This window comes from Lycorma delicatula, chromosome 7 (assembly GCF_047948215.1).
Source record: "Lycorma delicatula isolate Av1 chromosome 7, ASM4794821v1, whole genome shotgun sequence".
Classification (NCBI taxonomy): domain Eukaryota; kingdom Metazoa; phylum Arthropoda; class Insecta; order Hemiptera; family Fulgoridae; genus Lycorma; species Lycorma delicatula.
In genome coordinates, this window is record NC_134461.1 from 60,530,745 (window position 1) to 60,536,744 (window position 6,000).

A 6,000-nucleotide genomic window follows, 5' to 3' on the forward strand; every position below is an offset into this window, starting at 1 on the left:
GTCAATTTCTATGGTCAATTCATTTTTGAGAGTAGTTTTTCAACTATTGCCCACAAATTTTCAATTAGGTTTAAGTCTGGGTAGTTCACTGGTGATGGAAAAAATTTTTCAACTTTTTTGGCAGTATGGCAAGGTGCCAAATCTTGTTGGAACATTATGTTGCCTTGTAGGAATTTGTTTTTAAGTTGTCACAACCCTTTCCTTCAGAATCTTGATGTATCCACAAGGGCCTTCAAATGTGAAATAACCCACAAAACATTCTTTTCTGAGGATGTTAACTGATTGTTGGATATCAGCCGGTATGTATTTTTATCCAGTGCTTTTCTAACATATGGAACCCTTTTGTCCCTGATTGTGACTTGTTGGAAATCATAAACTTTTTCCAGTCTTCTTTAGTGCAGTTAGCAAGTGCTTGGGCCATAATAACCTTTTTTTGCATATTGCTGGTGTTAAAAGCTCCTTTTGGTTGGCCAAGGAGCTTTCCTTCCAACTACAATAAATCGGTATCTAACATTTGTCACGTGTTAATCTGTTCCACTGGGTGCTAATTCTTGATTTAAGTCAACAGCAGATAATTTTGGTTCAAGTTTACTTTTTCTCACTAATAACCAATCCTGTAATGGAGTAATTTTTCTTTTACAGCCACACTTGCCTTTCAAGACATACATAAAAAAAATATGAAAATATGATTTTGTAATAAAAAATGAAATAAACTTTCAGAAAACATTATTTAAAACAAAAAATGTCTAAATAACCAAATAACAATAACCTCAAATTACACAAACGACTTAAAGAATGAGTGTGGTCAAGCAGTGTAGTCACAACAAAGAAATAAACAAAAAATTCACTGTGTTCGGATTAATTTACACGCTCCTATATATATAATATATACATATATGCTTAATTTTGGGAAAAATACCTCATATTAAAAATGAAGCTAATTTTGAATCATCATTGTCAGGTAGTGGATGTTTTTGTTTATACAACTTGATCACTAAACCACATAACTAAAACGTATGAAAAACTGCACGTTTGCAGCATTAAATAGGAATCATCTACAAACAAAGAGCCTTGTAATCTCTTTTTAGTTTTACTAATTACTGCAATGTTCACTCTGAAATCAAGGTATCATTAAAAAAAGCTCTGTAATCAATATATTTTCTATGAAGAAGTGAAATTTTGAAAAAACAGGAAAGCTTCAGGTTTAATAATGTAAATGGTGAACTTTGAAATATGGTGGTTTTGACTTGATTTGTACACTGCCTTTTGTTTTTAATTTATGCTGTAACATTAGAAGAACGCAAAGGTAATCTCTATTTTCAAAAAAGAAGATTATAAACGATTGCCAGAGTAATAACAAATAACAGACTTAAAAGTATAGCGGATTGTCTATTGCTTGAAGAGCAAATGGGTTTTAGGAAAGATGTATGAGCATAGATGCAGTGTTCAACCCACCGGGTGGGTCTAGTAGTGAATGCATCTTCCCAAATCAGCTGATTTGGAAGTCGAGAGTTCCAGCATTCAAGTTCTAGTAAAGGCAGCTACTTTTATATGGATTTGAATACTAGATCATGGATAGCGTTGTTATTTGGTGGTTGGGTTTTAATTAACCACATCTCAGGAATGGTCAAAGTGAGACTGTACAAGACCAAACTTTACACTCATACATATCATATTCATTCATCCTCTGAAGTAATACCTGAACGGTAATTCCCAGAGACTAAACAGGAAAAAAAGATGCAGTGTTCACCATAGAAGAGATAAAAGAAGAGAATAGAATATAATATAATAATGAGATGCATATAGCTTTCATTGATATTGAAAAAGCTTTTAATAGCATCATAAAATCCACTGTTGGAGACGATTAAGAAAAGAGATATCCCTAAACACCTTATTAACACTATAAAGAGTTTATATAAGGAAACAATTGTTTTACAACACATAAAGGAATTAACATCACCTATTATGATAAGTAAAGTAATGTGACATATATGTTGTATTTCCCCAATTCTTTTTAATATTTACACTGATAATCACCCTTCAGGAGTGATTTCAATTTGGTGTACAACTATCTGATGATGTGATTTTAAGTGCATTGTTTTATGTGAATGACAAAGTAACATTTCAGCCAGAAGAGGAACTTCAAACAGCAGTATTACACTTTCTAATACATTATTATTGGAATATGATTTATGGATATCACTGCAAAAATCAAAAGTAGTGGCTTTTCTAGCTGTGAAACCAATAATAAGCAAGATTCTCATTACACTGATGGGAACGTTTTCAAACAAATAACACTTTCAATATTTGGGCTGTGATGTATCATACAAAAAGGATACTGATGTACAACAGAAGGTGAATAAGTTCAGTGCAATATGTGATGCTAATCATCAGCATCTGAAGAATTAAACCAGGGTAGATACCAGGATGAAGTTCTATAGAATTGTTGCGGTGGCTACTACGTTATATGGAAGTGAAACATGGATTTGTTCAACTAAGGATGGTGGTTTGATTCAGACGTCTAGATGAGATTTTCAAGAGCTACAAAGAGCTGCGCCAGATTAGATAAATGGTGAATAAGGGAGAGTAACAAGTGATGAAGTAAACATCTTTCAATAATGACAGAAGATAGGTTGCCAATGGTGGCGTTTAGACATAAACAGTAGGAAGAAGAAGAGGCAGACTGAGATTGATATAGGTGTCAAGACAGACTTAAGATATAATCCTCAGAAAATTAAGAAGACAAATTGCAAGTTTTCATAGCATATGTAAGAATGACATAAAGAAGACACTATCACTATTGTTACGTAAAACTGGTGTATAAAAACTCTTTTCGTTATTAGGCACATAGAGTTGCAAAGAGACATACAAAGAAAATCTAAAAAACTAACAGAAGCACATTAATCACATATGATCATGGCATCTTAAATGCAACTGATGAGGGAGAGCACTGCCGGAAGTGTGGGCCTCTACTGCTTGAGGAGAGGGAAGAATTGGAGGATTTAAAACAAAAGTCTAGATAAAATTTTGTTTTCTAGGATTCTACGGTTAAAACTGGCTCCTATCTGATTTATAAGTATTATGCTACCAACAATCACATCAAAAGAAGTTGGCATATAATGCAAGTCTGAAACAAACAAAAAAAATTAGAAGAATATAGAAAAATTTAGTTATTTACAAACTATAAACGATAAATGGTGAAATTGTCGCACTATGCTGACAGTTAACATTTAAAATTACAAAAATATTCATTTCAATTTCACTGATACATCTTCTGATTCTATAAATTAGAACACATTAATATAACATTCTTTAAAAATGATAAAACAACAAAGGATCTTTGTTGCACACAACAAGAATGTGCACTGTTTTAAATATGTATCAGCAAAATGGCAAAAAACAAAAACATTGTGTTTACAATTTAACTGGATGCAACCCACCGGGTTGGTCTAGTGGTGAACGCGTCCTCTCAAATCATCTGATTTGAAAGTTGAGAGTTCCAGCGTTTGAAGTCCTAGTACAGTCAGGTATTTTTATTTGGATTTGAATACTAGATCGTGGATACCGGTGTTCTTTGGTGGTTGGGTTTCAATTAATCACACACCTCAGGAATGGTCGAACTAAGACTTTACAAGACTGCACTTCATTTACATTCATACACATAATCCTCTAAAGTAATCCTGAACGGTAATTCCTGGAGGATAAACAGGAAAAGTAAGTAAGTAAGTTTAATTGAATGCCAGGTTAGGCTGAAAGTGAAAAACAATTTAACCTCAAAAACATTGGTTTCACAAAACGACAAAATTATATATGAAAGCTTGTAACTGTACAAATTTATGTTACGTATTTTTAATATTATTCATTTCAATTTTCTTAGGGGAAAATATAGTAGTCATTCATAAAATGCAATAGAAATAATAACAAAAATTCGTCAAACTACAATACTCACCTCTCAAACCCTCCTTTTTCTAACCCTAATAACTAACAAGCGACATGCTTACTACAGTTCTGATTACATCGATGCTGTTCATCTAAAATTATCGATATCATACGTCTCATCTTTCTCTTTTTTAGCACATTGTGCTTAAAATACGCAGAATGTGCTTAAAACCCGTATTCGGTTTAAACGATTAAAATGTAAATAAGGATAATATTTTTTATTTTTATTAGATAACTTAATAAAATGTCCGCTTAAAACACTATAAACCAATCGCGCTTAATTTAAATTTCTATGTACACAGAAACAAATACATTAGTTTTTACTAATTACCTTCTCAATCAAAAAGCCCTTACTTTCCGCCATCTACTGATCACTACCGAAAAAACAACTATTACTTTTATATTCCTTCCAACGACTAAACTAGAAAAGGGAACGAACAAGGAACGTTCCACACACACACACACGCGAGTAAAAATAAACCAACCTTCCACCAACACGCCAGGCGACAGTGCTCTCTCACTCACTTGCAGTCTCACGTGCAAGGGAGAGAGAGCACTGTCGCATTCTTATGTGTGCATGCACTCAACACCCAAACACCACGTTTGGGTGTTGAGTGTTGCTGGAACTGTGAAGTGCACAGTTCAATACAAAAAGTATTGTATCTTTTTCATAAACTGGGGTAAGGCTACAGACATTAAACTTAAGGATTACATATTGTATAAATATAAAGAGAAATGTGGAAATATGGAGTGTTGCAGTTCCACAGTGCCTATATGCCACTGATTGAAACCCAACCATCAAAGAACATCAGTAACCACGATCTAGTAAATTGATATCGTAATCTCTCTTTAGTTTCCTGTTTAGCCTCTGGGAATTGCCATTCAGGTATTACTTCAGAGGATGAATGGATGAAATGTATGAGTGAAAATAAAGTGAAGTCTTGCACAGTCTCAGTTCGACCATTCCTGAGATGTGTGGTTAATTGAGACCCAGCAGCCTAAGAATACTGGTATCCATGATCTAGTATTCAAATCCATATAAAAGTAACTGCTTTTACTAGGACTTGAATACTGGAACTCTCAACTTCCAGATCAGCTGATTTGGGGAGATGCATTCACCACTAGACCAACTCGGTGGGTTTATCAATATCATATTGATTTTGCTCATTATAACGAGCACTATGAAAATGTAAAAAAAAAAATAGGAGAAATATGTCAAACACAAACAAAGCCCGAACTGTAAAAGAGACATTTGGTAAATAATACTCGGTACACTATTATTTTATCCTAAACAAGCATTAATATTTAAAAGAAATTATGATCCTTTGATGTAATTATAATATATTTTGCAACAATAAACTAAACCAAATTATCTTCAAAATGTTTTCCATTTGATCATTGTCAGAGATTACTGCTGCTCTTCTCACTTTGCTGTCAGTTGTGATAACTAGTGATGGATTGTTTTAATTAGGGAAATATTTAAATAGAAGATGAAATGTTGGTTGGATTTTGAATTGTGTCTGTTCACTTAGTTTATCATTTTGTATGCGTTTTATTCTGTCATGAACAAAATCTTAACAGTCCCAAAAAACAGTTTATTATAACTCGTAGTTTTTGTGTTCATAAACAGTTTCATTAATTACACCTCACAATTTTCTTGATCCTTTTTCTACAAGTGATTTCTTTTAAGGATTGCTTGTTAAAATTTGGAATGATGCTTAATTATTTTCAAAACTTTCATTTTACTTGAGTTTCCCTAGCAGTGAAGATTTCTAACAGCCATAATCAGTAACTTTAACTGGAATGTTAGATGTTGAGTTACAGATTTGGTAATTGAAGAGCAAATTTGTTTTGCATAATGAACATTGTTTTCAAAAAACTTACAAATTTTTTATGTGGTGTTAAATCTTATGTGAATTTTTGCAGATCTGATGAAATAATTTCTGTAGATCTAAACCTTGATAAATATTTTCTTTTGTAATTTTCAAATAAACCAGCTAATCTTAGTTTCAATTGGCACATGATAATCCTTAGTTTCAACTGTCATGTGATAAATTATGA

At 32.8% G+C, this 6,000-nt stretch overlaps 1 protein-coding gene across 3 annotated transcripts in view; it reads right to left on the reverse strand.

Moving 5' to 3' along the window:
- Nucleotides 1-4,419, reverse strand: part of LOC142327336 (N-glycosylase/DNA lyase-like) — a 21,632-nt gene extending 17,213 nt beyond the window's left edge. For 2 of the 3 annotated variants that reach the window (XM_075370285.1, XM_075370283.1), the window contains exon 1: nt 3,950-4,264. The gene's annotated coding sequence lies outside the window, so the exon portion shown is untranslated. The other variant, XM_075370284.1, reaches the window with a different exon arrangement.
- Nucleotides 4,420-6,000: the final 1,581 nt, after the last annotated feature.